Source organism: Salvelinus namaycush, chromosome 3, assembly GCF_016432855.1.
Source record: "Salvelinus namaycush isolate Seneca chromosome 3, SaNama_1.0, whole genome shotgun sequence".
Classification (NCBI taxonomy): domain Eukaryota; kingdom Metazoa; phylum Chordata; class Actinopteri; order Salmoniformes; family Salmonidae; genus Salvelinus; species Salvelinus namaycush.
Window position 1 is genome coordinate 29,049,136 of NC_052309.1, and position 18,247 is coordinate 29,067,382.

The window sequence follows — 18,247 nt, forward strand, 5'->3', positions numbered from 1 at the left end:
TACAACAACCTCATCCTCACCACTGTAACGGCACCATTGGTCAGCTCCAACCTGACCTAGCTGAATCCCATCCCCAGCGATGAGACCAACAGTGGACAGCCCAAGCCATGCCGACAACGTCTGAAGCTCTGGAAGAGGCCCAGAGCCAGGCTGCGTCGGAATGTCGCTTTGACCACTGCTCTAAAGATGCTTCTGCTCTACACCCTGGGCAGGTTTGTGTACAGGGTCTACCCCCTGGATGACTTCTCTCCAGAGACAGGCCAGGACATAAAATAATGTGTGGTGCTGACACAGCAGCTCTTGAACCTGGTCCAGGAGGCGATGGCCAAAGCCTCTAAAGCCAAAGCCCTGTGGCAAAAACTGAGGAAGCTCACTGAGCCCAACCAAGACCATAGCCTGCTGGAGCTCCAGCTGAGAAACCTGCTCTTCAGCCACTATGAGGAGGAGTTCCCTTCACAACAGCCCCCAAGCATTTCCCTACACTCGCAATAACATCTGCTAATCACGTGTATGTGACCAATAAAATTTGATTGGATTTGGAGCCACCAGCTGTTGGATGTGTCTGGTATGGTGAGCAGGGTGCTGCTGCACCACTGTACCCCCACGGTGAAATTCAGAGAAATTCTCTGTGACATCAGGGAGATCAGCCTCAGACCTCAGCTCCACATGACTCACTGTGCGAGCCTTTCTGATCTTACTCTCCCCGAGCCTTCAACAGATACTTTCAGCGAGGTAAGAATTGAGAATGAAAACCACATCCACTCTGAAACAGTGTTTCAGAAATCTATGTTTGACGTAGCCTTATTATTGAACATTATTAAATCTAACCATTTCATCTGACTTGTACTTCTGGTTGTTTCTAGTCCGCTGATGAAAATGATTAAGAGCTGAAGCTCTCAAAGGGTTTGTTTCCCAGAATGCACTGCAAATACACATCTAATGCAGCCCTGGGGTTGAAATATTAATGTCTAACTGCTGGGAATCAAGGGTCTAACTTTCTCTACGGAGGCTGATGGAAAGGAGAAATAAAAGGCGCCAGAAGAAATGGCAGCAGTTTTACGGGCGACCAACCAATTGTGCTATTAGGTGTTTTTTTTCGCGTTATTTGTAACTTATTTTGTACATAATGTTTCTGCAACCATATCTTACGGCAAAAAAGAGCTTCTGGATATCAGGACAGCGATCACTCACCTCGGATTAGACAAAGATGTTTTCTACAACAAAGACGATGCACAAGACATTCTCCAAACACCCCACAGGACCGACATCCCCGTTATTTGCAAGAGGAAGCGACGCAGGTACAGAGGACAAAGAGCCGGATGCCTGGTCAGGACCCGGCGAAGGCGACTGGGAAAGCTGCCGTTACCGTCAATACTACTCGCCAACGTGCAATCATTGGACAATAAATTAGACGAGGTACGATCACGAATATCCTACCAACGGGACATCAAAAACTGTAATATCCTATGTTTCACGGAATCATGGCTGAATGACAACATGGATATTCAGCTAGCGGGATATACGCTGCACCGGCAAGATAGAACAGCACACTCCGGTAAGACGAGGGGGGGCGGTCTGTGCATATTTGTAAACAACAGCTGGTGCACGAAATCTAAGGAAGTCTCTAGATTTTGATCGCCTGAAGTAGAGTATATTGTGATAAATTGCAGGCCACTACTTGCCGAGAGAGTTTTCAGCTATACTTTTCGTGGCTGTTTATTTACCACCACAGACAGATCCTGGCACGAAGACCGCACTCAGTCAGCTGTATAAGGAAATAAGCAAACAGGAAACCACTCCACCAGAGGCGTTCCTAGTGGCCGGAGATTTTAATGCAGGGAAACTTATATCAGTTCTACCAAATTTCTATCAACATGTTAAATGTGCAACCAGAGGGAAAAAAATTCTAGATCACCTGTACTCCACTCACAGAGACGTGTACAAAGCTCTCCCTCAACCTCCATTTGGTAAATCCGACCACAACTCTATCCTCCTGATTCCTGCTTACAAGCTAAAATTAAAGCAGGAAGCACCAGTGACTCGGTCTATAAAAAAGTGGTCAGATGAAGCAGATGCTAAACTACAGGACTGTTTTGCTATCACAGACTGGAACATGTTCCGGGATTCTTCCGATGGCATTGAGGAGTACACCACATCAGTCACTGGCTTTATCAATAAGTGCATCTAGGACGTCGTCCCCACAGTAACTGTACGTACATACCCCAACCAGAAGCCATGGATTACAGGCAACATTCGCACTGAGCTAAAGGGTAGACCCGCTCAGCAGCTCAGCGTTCAACACCGTAGTACCCTCAAAGCATATCACTAAGCTAAGGATCCTGGGACTAAACACCTCCCTCTGCAACTGGATCCTGGACTTCCTGACGGGCCACCCCCAGGTGGTGAGGGTAGATAGCAACACATCTGCCACGCTGATCCTCAACACTGGAGCTCCACAGGGGTGCGTGCTCAGTCCCCTCCTGCACTCCCTGTTCACCCACGACTGCATGGCCAGGCACAACTCCAACAACATCATTAAGTTTGCAGACGACACAACAGTGGTAGGCCTGATCACAGACAACGACGAGACAGCCTATAGGGAGGTGCCAGAATAACAACCTATCCCTCAACGTAGCCAAGACTAAGGAGATGATTGTGGACTACAGGAAAAGGAGGACTGAGCCTGCCCCCATTCTCATCGACGGGACTGGAGTGGAGCAGGTGGAGAGCTTCAAGTTCCTCGGTGTCCACATCAACAACAAACTAGAATGGTCCAAACACACCAAGACAGTCGTGAAGAGGGCACGATAAAGCCTATTCCCCCTCAGGAAACTAAAAAGATTTGGCATGGGTCCTGAGATCCCCAAAAGGTTCTACAGCTGCAACATCGAGAGCATCCTGACTGGTTGCATCACTGCCTGGTACGGCAATTACTCGGCCTCTGACCGCAAGGCACTACAGAGGGTAGTGCGTACGGCCCAGTACATCACTGGGGCTAAGATGCCTGCCATCCAGGACCTCTACACCAGGCGCTGTCAGAGGAAGGCCCTAAAAATTGTCAAAGACCCCAGCCACCCAAGTCATAGACTGTTCTCTCTACTACCACATGGCAAGCGGTACCGGAGTGCCAAGTCTAGGACAAAAAGGCTTCTCAACAGTTTTTACCCCCAATCCATAAGACTCCTGAACAGGTAATCAAATGGCTACCCGGACTATTTTCACTATTTTCACAACCCCCCCCAAACCCTCTTTTTCCTCTGCTGCTACTCTCTGTTTATCATATATGCATAGTCACTTTAACTATACATTCATGTACATACTACTTCAATTGGGTCGACCAACCAGTGCTCCCACACATTGGCTAGCAGGGCTATCTGCATTGTGTCCCGCCACCCACCACCCGCCAACCCCTCTTTTACGCTACTGCTAATCTCTGTTCATCACATCATATATGCATAGTCACTTTAACCATATCTACACGTACTACCTCAATCAGCCTGACTAACCGGTGTCTGTATGTAGCCTCGCTACTTTTATAGCCTCGCTACTGTATATAGCCTGTCTTTTTACTGTTGTTTTATTTCTTTACTTACCTATTGTTCACCTAACACCTTTTTTGCACTATTGGTTAGAGGCTGTAAGTAAGCATTTCACTGTAAGGTCTACACCTGTTGTATTCGGCGCACGTGACAAATAAACTTTGATTTGATTTGATTTGAAAAATAAGAAAGGAGTCCCAGGACTTCTTCCATAAAGAATGGCTGTTAACACAGCCACACTTGGCTGTGTGCTCTCTAACTAAATTGCTAGACTCACATGAGACTGGACCACCACAACACTGACCAGTTCAATTCACTCTGGGCTGAGCTCCAGTTGTCTGGTTTCATTTTGGTCAATTAAAATAGTTTCTTGTAATTAGCCTAAGCTTATTTTCTTTCATGAAAATGGAAAAATAAACCATAGAATTAGGCCTAAACAGAATGTGTTGTTTATGTCTGTCTTTTTAAATGATCTTCTCTACCGTGGTAGTAATGCTCTATTTGCAAAATATTATGATTTAGTTAATATTTTACAGCGGGTGAATAATAACATTGTGGGCTCCAAGCCTAGGACAGGTAGGAAAGCCTTGTTTTACATTTCCTGCGACTGTTCAATGGCGAATCACATGCAGTAGGATTTCCGGTATACCTGGCTTCCTTGTTTTAACCATTAGTCTTTCCATATAAATACCCAATGTCCATTCTTAACAATAATTTGGAGTATAATCCGATGGATTTGTCATATCACAACATTGGGAAACATAGCCCCTAGCTACGTCGGCTAATTAAAGAGCAGCGGCCAATTGGAGAGCAGCCTGTAGTCTGGTTCAGAAGCTACAGTTTGCAGCTGGTTTCTCCCCAAGGTACATGTAGGCAAACACACACCTTGCTAGCTTGCATAATAATTATAGTGCAATGACTATTTCTTAGCAGGCCTATGTTTTTGTAGGCTACAGTATTTGGTAGCTGTCTTGTCTAGCCTAACAAATCCTAGTCTCTTATGACATATAAACACCAAAATGAACCTGTATGTCACAATTGACTATCAAATGTGTGCGCAGGTCTATATTGCTGGTTAGCTTACCCATAGTGATTCATTTCTTAGTTATAGAATACAGTATTGCCACAGTAGCCAAATGTCTACAATGATATGTCACACATTGATTGGATGCATGGCTCTCGTGGGGAATCTGAAACGCATAACAGCGTGTGTGATATGGGGATGACCAGATAAGAATGCCATCGCTCCCAGAAAAGAGAGACTGCCACTGAAACGTGGTACAAATTCACAGTCACATTCATTCCTGAAGGCGGTAGAAGAAATAAATCATCCAATTAATAACATAATTCCTCTCAAATTCTTCCCCTATGGCTTTTAATAAGAATATTACTCCTCCATCCCGCAAGACATTTAGCCCAAGCCTAGGCCCACATACAAAGCCATGATTTCTCTGCGATAAAGCTACAGTACTGTGTTTTCTTCCCTTTTCATTGGGTATTATCAAGGAACGCAAAAGAAATAGTGACATTATTTTATTAGTCTCACTGATGTCGTTACTAATTGTAGCACTGTATAGGTTTCTGTACATACTGTAGGTACAGTTTTGTTTATATGTGTGTTACTTTAAAGCTGTTCTGTAAAAGTCTAAGTCCAAAACAGCTCTATAAGGGGGATGGGGGGCAGTGAGGTCACAGCCTTACTGTATGTTGCTTTTTGATTGCTTTCAGGGTCAATGTGGGCATTCATTTCTCTGTCCAGCTGCAGACACAAGGAGCAGATTGAATTATGAGCATGGCCGTAACTACCTATGAGGACACCAAGGTCCGGACCTCAGTAACTTTTTCTAATTTGAAAAATAAATGAATAATAATAATATCTATCTATATCTACACTGCTCAAAAAAATAAAGGGAACACTTAAACAACACAATGTAGCTCCAAGTCAATCACACTTCTGTGAAATCAAACTGTCCACTTAGGAAGCAACACTGATTGACAATAAATTTCACATGCTGTTTTGCAAATGGAATAGACAAAAGGTGGAAATTATAGGCAATTAGCAAGACACCCCCAAAAAAGGAATGGTTCTACAGGTGGTGACCACAGACCACTTCTCAGTTCCTATGCTTCCTGGCTGATGTTTTGGTCACTTTTGAATGCTGGCGGTGCTCTCACTCTAGTGGTAGCATGAGACGGAGTCTACAACCCACACAAGTGGCTCAGGTAGTGCAGCTCATCCAGGATGGCACATCAATGCGAGCTGTGGCAAGAAGGTTTGCTGTGTCTGTCAGCGTAGTGTCCAGAGCATGGAGGCGCTACCAGGAGACAGGCCAGTACATCAGGAGACGTGGAGGAGGCCGTAGGAGGGCAACAACCCAGCAGCAGGACCGCTACCTCCGCCTTTGTGCAAGGAGGAGCACTGCCAGAGCCCTGCAAAATGACCTCCAGCAGGCCACAAATGTGCATGTGTCAGCATATGGTCTCACAAGGGGTCTGAGGATCTCATCTCGGTACCTAATGGCAGTCAGGCTACCTCTGGCGAGCACATGGAGGGCTGTGCGGCCCCACAAAGAAATGCCACCCCACACCATGACTGATCCACCGCCAAACCGGTCATGCTGGAGGATGTTGCAGGCAGCAGAACGTTCTCCACGGCATCTCCAGACTCTGTCACGTCTGTCACATGTGCTCATGTGCTCAGTGTGAACCTGCTTTCATCTGTGAAGAGCACAGGGCGCCAGTGGCGAATTTGCCAATCTTGGTGTTCTCTGGCAAATGCCAAACGTCCTGCACGGTGTTGGGCTGTAAGCACAACCCCCACCTGTGGACGTCGGGCCCTCATACCACCTTCATGGAGTCTGTTTCTGACCGTTTGAGCAGACACATGCACATTTGTGGCCTGCTGGAGGTCATTTTGCAGGGCTCTGGCAGTGCTCCTCCTTGCACAAAGGCGGAGGTAGCGGTCCTGCTGCTGGGTTGTTGCCCTCCTACGGCCTCCTCCACGTCTCCTGATGTACTGGCCTGTCTCCTGGTAGCGCCTCCATGCTCTGGACACTATGCTGACAGACACAGCAAACCTTCTTGCCACAGCTCGCATTGATGTGCCATCCTGGATGAGCTGCACTACCTGAGCCACTTGTGTGGGTTGTAGACTCCGTCTCATGCTACCACTAGAGTGAAAGCACCGCCAGCATTCAAAAGTGACCAAAACATCAGCCAGGAAGCATAGGAACTGAGAAGTGGTCTGTGGTCACCACCTGCAGAAACACTCCTTTATTGGGGGTGTCTTGCTAATTGCCTATAATTTCCACCTTTTGTCTATTCCATTTGCACAACAGCATGTGAAATTTATTGTCAATCAGTGTTGCTTCCTAAGTGGACAGTTTGATTTCACAGAAGTGTGATTGACTTGGAGTTACATTGTGTTGTTTAAGTGTTCCCTTTATTTTTTTGAGCAGTGTATATACACAGTACAAGTCAAAAGTTTGGACACATCTACGCATTCAAGGGTATTTCTTTATTTGACTATTTCCTACATTGTTGAATAAAGACATCAAAACTATTAAAAAACACATATGGAATCATGTAGTAACCCAAAAAAGTGTAACATAATAAAGAACATCTATTACGGGTCAACACCTAAATATTGCTCTCAGCATTGGTTAAGGTTCAGAAACATATATTATTGATCTCACTGAGTTCTAATCGTGCCTGCCTCTTTGGGACTGTGTGGAATTATGAAAAGTGGTTTGTTCATTATGTTTGCCTTCATCCCCTGGTTTTGCCTCTTTAGAATCACATTCACCACTCTCTCAAACGGCTAACTCCGTCCTCTTGAACTACCCCAGCTCGCAGTCAGATCAAGTAGGCATTTTTAAACCGTCCCTCGATTCCTGCTGTGTCTACAGACATCCCCCAAAACAAACAAAAACTGACTCTCTGACAATGAGTGCACAACTGGTAAATAGTCACTTATACAATTGAAGTAGGAAGTTTACATACACCTTAGCCAAATACATTTAAACTCAGTTTTTCACAATTCCTGACATTTAATCCTAGTAAAAATTCCCTGTCTTAGGTCAGTTAGGATCACCACTTTATTTTAAGAATGTGAAATGTCAGAATAATAGTAGAGAGAATGATTTATTTCAACATTCCCAGTGGGTCAGAAGTTTACATACACTCAATTATTATTTGGTAGCATTGCCTTTAAATTGTTTAACTTGGGTCAAACGTTTCAGATAGCCTTCGACAAGCTTCCCACAATAAGTTGGGTGAATTTTGGCCCATTCCTCCTGACAAAGCTGGTGTAACTGAGTCAGGTTTGTCAGCCTCCTTGCCTGCACACGCTTTTTCAGTTCTGCCCACAAATTTTCTATAGGATTGAGGTCAGGGCTTTGTGATGGCCACTCCAATACCTTGACTTTGTTGTCCTTAAGCCATTTTGCCACAACTTTGGAAGTATGCTTGGGGTCATTGTCCATTTGGAAGACCCATTTGCGAGCAAGCTTTAACTTCCTGACTGATGTCTTGTAATGTTGCTTCAATATATCCACATAACTTTCCTGCCTCATGATGCCATCTATTTTGTGAAGTGCACCAGCCCCACCTGCAGCAAAGCACCCCCACAACATGATGCTGCCACCCCCGTGCTTCACGGTTGGGATGGTGTTCTTCGGCTTTGCTGTTGTTCTGGGATTGATTTGCACTTTTCGCACCAAAGTACGTTCATCTCTAGGAGACAGAACGCGTCTCCTTCCTGAGCAGTATGATGGCTGCGTGGTCCCATGGTGTTTATACTTGCGTACTATTGTTTGTACAGATGAACGTGGTACCTTCAGGTGTTTGGAAATTGCTCCCAAGGATGAACCAGACTTGTGGAGCTCTACAAAAAAATGTTTAGGTCTTGGCTGATTTCTTTTGATTTTCCCATGAGGTCAAGCTAAGAAGCACTGAGTTTGACGATGTAGATACAGTATGTCAGTCAGTCAGATGGCTCTAGATAGCTAGAAGGATGAAGTAAGAAGCTATAGCTAATGTTAAACAGAGCCTACCACAGCAGGAGCAAAAGAATATACAACTAAGTTCTCATAATAACTTTGCTTTACAGAGAGTAGGCTACTGAGGCGGTTGGGGGGAACCTGTGGGAGTGCCACATCACTCTTTCAAGGACAGCGGACAAGAGTAGGGGGAGCAGGTACATGCTCACCATGCTGTAGTAAATATGTCTGTAGAGTGTGAACTATGTGTAGTCCAGTGGTGTGGTGGTGCCTGGAGAAGTGGTTATATTTCCCAAATGGCCCGCCCGGCGTAGGGAAAGCTCCCTGTGTGAAAAATGACATGAGAAACAGTGACATGACCTAAAATTATAATCCTACTGTCCAAGTACTCTAGGCCAATGGTAGGCCTACTATTGAAACAGATAAATAGTCAGAAATGCATGTTTTTTTTCAGGTTTTCACTCTGAAAGTCACACTTTTTAATAGACAAACAACCACATTGGATGTTTCTAAGTCCATAACAATGCTTAAACCACATCAGGAGACCACTTTTGAGGTCTGGGAAAAATCTAAGACATTTAGATTTTTCAGTGTAGTTATTACCCTTTACTTCAAGATTGCATGCACCTACCACTGTTGTTTGGTTAGCAGTGTTTCTGTAGCACAATAGATTGAGTTTTCAAAACAAATGGCCACAGGATTGATGCAAATAATCATGATATCATTCTGCCAGGTAGGCATATGCTTCTTTGTAGCTAGTTGACATTTAATTGAGAAGGTTTTTGGGAAAACCTTTCTCTCTACCAAAAGAAGGTTCCCACTGTGAAAAAAGTATTTGAATCAACATGGTTTCCACGTCATTTAAACCAAAAAATGTAATGTGATGACATTGAATCAACATTGGAAAATGATTGGATTGTCACGTGTGCTCCCTCTTCGGCCTCTAGGTCACCAGGCTGCTCGTTAGGGCGCACACCTGTTAGGCGCATAATGACACTCACCTGGACTCCATCACCTCCTTGATTACCTTCCCTATATATGTCCTATATATGTTCTTCCCCAGTTGTCATTGTTCCTGTTCTGTCGGTGTGCTGTTCGTGGTTCTTGTTTTGTGCTTTTATTTATTAAATGTATTTACTCCCTGAACTTGCTTCCCGACTTTCAGTGTACATCGTTAAATGGATTTGCAAAAAGTAATCAACTTTAGGGAACTATGTTTTCACACAACTTTTAACCTAAATCCAATGACATGGTGATTTAACAAAAAATTCCCATTAGTTGACAACTCAACCAAATGTAAATCAAAACAAGACGATGAAATGGCGTCTGTATCCAGTGGGTTAGGCATATTATTAGCATTGCTTTATTTTTCCTGTTCCTTAATTCCTTGAAACATGGGCATTTTACTTCATACTATGATACATGTCTTATCTTGCTTCAAAGTAGCCTATAGACAAAATCCTACCATGGAAACGTGGAGGCAATTATTTTATTAAGACTCCCTCATATTTGTTTTCCTGTTCTATTGCTTTTCTTTCAACTTTCTTCCATTGTCTAGCAGTCAAAGGCATTATCCTAGTCATATTAGCAACCCATGTTGTTTAGATCTCCCCTCTTTCTATATTCTAATGGATATTTCCTTCTTTATCAATAAAACTGCTCGCATGTGCAGTGCACATTTTAGAACAGTGTTTTCCCGCAAATTGCAACATTCACTCGTATGCCTACCACCTTGTGCACATTGCTGCACCGAAAATGTGAAGAAATAATAGTTTATCAACATTTTAAGCTAAACATTCTGATCTGTTCCATCAGCCTTATTAATTGATACGACGTATACCTCCACTACACGACTTTGATAAGCATCGTGGGGATTAAGAAGTGAGTATATGCAATGCTCACTGAAAAATAAGTGGGTATACGGTGTATACCTGTGTATACCCACCACTACACCACTGGTGTAGTCAGTGATTAGGGTAAATTAGTCAATTTTTATTAGGATCCCCATTAGCTAACGCCGTAACGTTAGCTAATCTTCCTGGGGTCCAACCCAATTTGATCGGCTTTATACAGACATCATAGATTTCTGTTGATGCATTCAGAGGTCTGCATTCTTGGAAGAGGCGGGTGTGTGAAACATAAGTGTAACGAAACTGTGAGTGTGTGCATCAGTGCATGCATGTGGACATGTATGCTGTACTTCAATTGAAATCCTGTGTGGTTAACTGCATGTTACTGCTTTGGTTTGGTGTCTTCAGAAGAAATTACTACTAGGTTATGAAATTATTAACTGCAGTCAACCACTAGCCAACATCCAGTATTTGTGTGAGAAATGCACTGCAGTGTCTGTCTTTGGCTCCACTTGAAGCACTCAGAGGTTCATCTTCCTCAGAGTGGTAGGCAGTGGCGTAGGAAGGCATCTTGTTTTCAGGATAATACTGTGGCAGAGAAAATGTCAATAGCAAAGGCATGAGGTGTAGAAAACTCTGATAATTTTGCTTCACAGATAAGCATAAAACTCCACAAAGTATAGATTTATGTAATTTCACCTGTCAGCGATAGAGCCGTTTGTCCTCATCTAATGGAAGATAAGAGACCTACCGGTATTCATCTACATATTGTACATTTCCTTCTTGAAAAAAATTAAAAGAATCTAGTAATATATTTACAAATAGTTGTACTAAAATGTCTCTCTTTTTAATGTACAGCAGCACCACTATATTTTGAAATATGCTTAGTATTTGTGTGTGGTTTTAGTCAAGGTAATGTTGTTGGTTGGTATCTTTCAGTAACAGAGTTATTTTCAAGGATGCCCTAGATGTTTTTCCAGACACTGTTTTTATCAGATTTTTTCCACAACACTTGTGATGTGTGTTTTAATTGGAACAGACTGTCCTCGCATCAGTTTTGATGAGCGATCAATAGGTGAGCTCAAGGCTTCCAATTCCAAGAAAGAGAGGAAAAAAGGGGAAGAGAAGAATGAGGACGTAATAAAATAGCACCCCACCACCAATGGTAAAAATACATAGCCATTAAGACATCCGCAAGGCCTGATCCGTCAGTGTGGCAGGTAGCCTAGAGGTTAGAGCGTTGTGCCAGTAACTGAAAGGTCCCAAGTTTGAATCTCTGAGACAACAAGGTGAAAAATTTGCACATTAATACACACTTGTACATGTCTGAAATCAGACAAATATAAGCACCCACATTATTATTATCCACCAATACCTTGATGTAGAGACACTGCTAATTGTAACGAATGACAAGTGGAGCATTTTTTGTTTGTACATTTTGCCATTTCCTTATTGTTTTCTTCCACAACATCAACAACACCAACTGCCAATGAATAATTGCAGGGTTTTTCAAATGAAGTCAAAATAGAACTGAGTCATTGGACTGAGTCACTTGATAATCATGACTCCTAATCAAAGTAAATATCAAGTGATCGAGATGAGAGAAAAACAGTAGGGAATTATTGGCGACCATGTTAAAAAACGGATCAGGGCTGAGATGCATAGCTGGGTTCAAATAGTATTTGCTGTCTTTCAAATACATTTCAGCATGTTATTGAGCTTGCCTGGAGTGCCAGATGTGCAGGGTTAGCACTTCTGGGACTATTCCAGTGGTTCTATTGCACCAGGCAATGTTCAATCAAGCGCAGCTGAAGTATTTGAAAGAAAACAAATATTGTTTGGACCCTGGTCTGCTGAGGCGACGCACACTGGCCCAGCATGCTGTAGTATTGGTATATGCTTTAGTATATTCAACACTGCTAGCAGGGGCCCTGCTGTGACCAACAACACAATCAGAACACTCACAGAGAGAGGCAAGCCAAAGATATCACCTTCACACGGCCACCAGCACACTGCGGGCAGCTATATGGCTGTCTCTGTCTTTGTTCTACCAGCCAAGCAGTCTAACCATGGTGGCTTGGGAGATGTCATGTGTCACCTTCTTCCAGGTCTCCGTACCTGTCTCATCTGGTTCAGGATCACCAGGACATGGCTGCTATTTTTTACCCTGGTCAGGACCTGTTGATGTTGCAGTCAGATCATGACCTAAAAATGCCATGTTCTATTGTTGCCCTTCAAGCTGAAGCAAACTGGTATCTCGTCCTCTAGTCAAAGGACACGACCCCCGTTAAAGTACAAAACTCTCTCTATAACTGCTCCTTGTTCCATTTGAAAACAGAGGTTTGTCCACACATCCTCAGCCCAGCCATGTACTGTAAGGACACCCCCAACACAGTACTGCATTGACATGAGTGAGTATCATGCTATTGACTGGCTGTATATAGCGATGTACAGTATGCACACGACATGAGGGGAGTGTCCAGAGGAGGAGAACACACAGATTGACAGATGGTTAGGACAGGTTGGCATGGCGTTGGAGAATGCCTTACCCCTATTTAGCGTAACAAAAACACACGTAGGGCTGGCACAATTACCGTATAATCGTGTAACAGATGATTATGGATGAAGACTGTCATGAAAATAAAACAACCGTCATAACCGTTAAAAATATATATACTGAACAAAAATAAAAACTCAACATGCAACAATTCATATAAGAAAATCAGTCATTTGATATAAATGCATTATGCCCTAATCTATGGATTTCACATGAAAGCATCTGTTGGTCACAGATACCTTGAAAAAATGTTATAAAACCAATCGGTATCTAGTGGGACCACCATTTGCCTCACGCAGCGCGACACATCTCCTTCTCATAGAGTTGATCAAGATGTTGATTGTGGCCTGTGGAATGGTGTCCCACTCCTCTTCAATGGCTGTACGAAGTTGCTTGATATTGGCAAGAACAGGAACACTCTGTCGTACACGTGAATCCAGAGTCTCCTAAACATGCTCAATGGGTGACATGTCTGGCGAGTATTACATTTACATTTAAGTCATTTAGCAGACGCTCTTATCCAGAGCGACTTACAAATTGGTGCATTCACCTTATGATATCCAGTGGAACAACCACTTTACAATAGTGCATCTAACTCTTTTAAGGGGGGGGAGGGGGGGGTTAGAAGGATTACTTTATCCTATCCTAGGTATTCCTTAAAGAGGTGGGGTTTCAGGTGTCTCCGGAAGGTGGTGATTGACTCCGCTGACCTGGCGTCGTGAGGGAGTTTGTTCCACCATTGGGGTGCCAGAGCAGCGAACAGTTTTGACTGGGCTGAGCGGGAACTGTACTTCCTCAGAGGTAGGGAGGCGAGCAGGCCAGAGGTGGATGAACGCAGTGCCCTTGTTTGGGTGTAGGGCCTGATCAGAGCCTGAAGGTACGGAGGTGCCGTTCCCCTCACAGCTCCGTAGGCAAGCACCATGGTCTTGTAGCGGATGCGAGCTTCAACTGGAAGCCAGTGGAGAGAGCGGAGGAGCGGGGTGACGTGAGAGAACTTGGGAAAGTTGAACACCAGACGGGCTGCGGCGTTCTGCGGCTGCAGGCAATGGAAGAACTGGGACATTTTCTTGCTTCCAGGAATAGTGTACAGATCCTTGCAACATGTGGCCGTGCATTATCATGCTGAAACATGAGGTGATGGTGGCGGATGAATGGCACGACAATGGGTATCTCTGTGCATTGAAATTGCCATTGATAAAATGCAACTGTGTTCATTGTCCGTAGCTTATGCCTGCCAATACCATAACCCACCCACCACCATGGGGCACTCTGTTCACAACGTTGACATCAGCAAACTGCTCGCCAACACAACGCCATACTGGTCTGTGGTTGTGAGGGCGGTTGGGCATACTGCCAAATTCTCTAAAACGACGCTGGAGGCGGATTATGGTCAAGAAATGAACATTCAATTCACTGGCAACAGCCCTGCAGTCAGCATGTCAATTCCACGCTCCCTCAAAACTTGAGACATCTGTGGCATTGTGTTGCGTAACAAAACTGCACATTTTTAGAGTGGCCTTTTATTGTTCCCAGCACAAGGTGCACCTGTGTAATGATCCTGCTGTTTAATCAGCCTCTTGAAATGCCACACCAGTCAGGTGGATGGATTATCTTGGAAAATGAGAAATGCTCACTAACAGGGATGTAAACAAATTTGTGCACAACATTTGAGTGAAAGAAGCTTTTTGTGTAAGTGGAACATTTCTAGGATCTTTTATTTCAGGTCATCGAACATGGGACCAAAACTTTACATGTTGCTCTGATGTACTAGAACGCATGAAAAAAAAACATTTAGAATAAAGCATTGCATCAGTGGAGGCTCCTCAGAGGAGGAAGGGGAGGACCATCCTCCTCAGTGAATTTCAAAAAATGTAAATTGTAAAATTATACTAAATACAATCACATGTCACCAAATAACTGATTAAAACACACTATTTTACAAAGAAGGTCTACAGTAGCCTCAACTGCACTCTGTAAGGTAGCACCATGGTGTAGCCGAGGGACAGCTAGCTTCCGTCCTCCTCTGTGTACATTGACTTCAATACAAAAAACCTAGGAGGCTCATGGTTCTCACCCCCTTCCATAGATTTACACAGTAATTATGACAACTTCCGGAGGACGTCCTCCAGCCTATCAGAGCTCTTGCAGCATGAACTGACATGTTGTCTACCCAATCAAAAGATCAGACAATTGATCTAGTACTGAAAGCATAAGATACAGCTAGCTAGCGCTGCAGTGCATCAAATGTGGTGAGTAGTTGAATCAAAGAGGGAGACAATTGTTGAACAGTTTTGAACAAATTCATTTCTTCCAAAATTAAGGAGAAGCAAGAGAGACATAGAAGAGAGATTTCATCATTTTTTTTTTTTACTTTCAGTTTCACTTGCTTAATTAAACAGAGGGATGCTATGTTAGCTAGCTGGCTATGACTTTCCAACACAACACTGGAACTCTTCCAAGTCAAGGTAAGCTTTTGGTATTACTAATTTATTGCCACCGGGGCCCGCGGTTGTAATTACTTACTGACTGTACACTAACGTTACTGCATGATTGTAGTGGGTTTACTAACGCGTTAGTTCTATTAGTTATGCTGACTATGATGTTACTTTAGCTAATATGGTGACAACGATGAGGGCTGTTGGTAGAGGTTTGGCTTGGAAAGTTTTTTTCGCCTGGTCACACAGCTGATTTGTTGTGCATTGAAGTCCACAAGTGTCACACCCTGGCCTTAGTTATCTTTGTTTTCATTATTATTTTAGTTAGGTCAGGGTGTGACATGGTGAAGTATGTGTTTTGGTTTGTCTAGGGGTTTGTAGGTTTAATGGGGTAATGTCTTGTCTAGGTGTTTGTATGTCGATGGCTGCCTAGATTGGTTCTCAATTAGAGACAGCTGTGGTTTATTGTCTCTAATTGGGAGCCATATTTAAGGCAGCCATGGGGATCATGTGTTTGTGGGTAATTGTCTATGTTGAACGTTTGTTGCTTGTTTGTGCACTTACGTTATTTAGCTTCACGGTCGTTTGTTGTTTTGTTAGTTTGTGTATAGTGTTCGTTTTCGTGTTTTTCTCTCTTCCAAAATAAAGAGATGTATTTTGCACACGCTGCGCCTTGGTCCAATATCTCACAAGAAGACGATCGTGACAGAATTACCCACCAATCTAGGACCAAGCGGCGTGTCAAGCGGCAACAGGACCCACCTACACAGGATTCATGGACATGGGAGGAGATACTGGATGGAAAGGGTCCTTGGGCACAACCGGGAGAATATCGCCTCCCTCGTGAAGAGCTGGAGGCAGCTAAAGCCGAGAGGAGGCGATATGAGGAGGCAGCACGGAGGCAAGGCTGGAAGCCCGTGAGTACTACCCAAAAATTTCTTGGGGGGGGCCTTAAAGGGAGTGTGGCGAAGTCAGGTAGGAGACCTGCGCCTACTCCCTGTACTTACCGTGGAGAGCGAGAGTACGGGCAGACACCGTGTTACGCAGTAGAGCGCATGGTGTCTCCTGTACGCGTGCATAGCCCGGTTCGGTACATTCCAGCTCCACGTATCGGCCGGGCTAGATTGAGCGTTGAGCCGGATGTCATGAAGCCGGCCCAACGCATCTGGCCACCAGTGCGTCTCCTCGGGCCGGCTTACATGGCACCAGCCTTACGCATGGTGTCCCCGGTTCGCCTACATAGCCCGGTGCGGGTTATTCCACCTCCCCGCACTGGTCGGGCGACGGGGAGCATACAACCAGGTAAGGTTGGGCAGGCTCAGTGCTCAAGGGAGCCAGTAAGCCTGCACGGTCCGGTATTTCCGGCGCCACCTCCCCGCTCCAGCCCAGTACCACCAGTGCCTACACCACGCACCAGGCTTCCTGTGCGTCTTCAGAGCCCTGTGTCTCCTCCACGCACTAGCTCTATGGTGCGTGTCTCCAGCCCTTTACCACCAGTGCCTACACCACGCACCAAGCCTCCTGTGTGTCCCCAGAGTCCTGTGCGTCCTGTTGCTGCTCCCCGCACTAGCCCTGAGATGCGTGTCCTCAGCCCGGTACCACCAGTTCCGGCACCACGCACTAGGCCTAATGTGCGTCCCCAGGGTCCAGCATGCCCTGTTCCTTCTCCCCGCACTAGCCCTGAGATGCGTGTCCTCAGCCCGGTACCTCCAGTTCCGGCACCACGCACCAGGCCTACAGTGCGTCTCAGCCGGCCAGAGTCTGCCGTCTGCCCAACGGCGCCTGAACTGCCCGTCTGCCCAACGGCGCCTGAACTGCCCGTCTGCCCAACGGCGCCTGAACTGCCCGTCTGCCCAACGGCGCTTGAACTGCCCGTCTGCCCAACGGCGCCTGAACTGCCCGTCTGCCCAACGCCGTCTGAACTGTCCGTCTGCCAAGCGCTGCATGAACTGCCCGTCTGTACTGAGTATTCAAAGCCGCCCGTCTGTACTGAGCCTGCAAAGCCGCCCGTCTGCCATGAGCCTTCAGAGCCGTCCGCCAGACCGGAGCCGCTAGAGCCTTCCGCCAGACAGGAGCCGCTAGAGCCTTCCGCCAGACAGGAGCAGCCGAAGCCTTCCGCCAGACAGGAGCAGCCAGAGCCTTCCGCCAGACAGGATCAGCCAGAGCCTTCCGCCAGACAGGATCAGCCAGAGCCTTCCGCCAGACAGGATCAGCCAGAGCCTTCCGCCAGACAGGATCAGCCAGAGCCTTCCGCCAGACAGGATCAGCCAGAGCCTTCCGCCAGCCATGAGCAGCCAGATCCGTCAGCCAGCCATGAGCAGCCAGATCCGTCAGCCAGCCATGAGCAGCCAGATCCGTCAGCCAGCCATGAGCAGCCAGATCCGTCAGCCAGCCATGAGCAGCCAGATCCGTCAGCCAGCCATGAGCAGCCAGATCCGTCAGCCAGCCATGAGCAGCCAGATCCGTCAGCCAGCCATGAGCAGCCAGATCCGTCAGCCAGCCATGAGCCGTCCAGCCAGGATCCGCCAGAGCCGTCCAGCCAGGATCCGCCAGAGCCGTCCAGCCAGGATCCGCCAGAGCCGTCCAGCCAGGATCCGCCAGAGCCGTCCAGCCAGGATCCGCCAGCCAGCCAGGATCCACCAGAGCCAGCCAGCCAGGATCCGCCATTCAGTCCGGTGCTGCCCCTTAGTCCGGTGCTGCCCCTTAGCCCGGTGCTGCCCCTTAGCCCGGTGCTGCCCCTTATCCCGGTGCTGCCCCTTATCCCGGTGCTGCCCCTTATCCCGGTGCTGCCCCTTATCCCGGTGCTGCCCCTTATCCCGGTGCTGCCCCTTATCCTGGTGCTGCCCCTTATCCTGGTGCTGCCCCT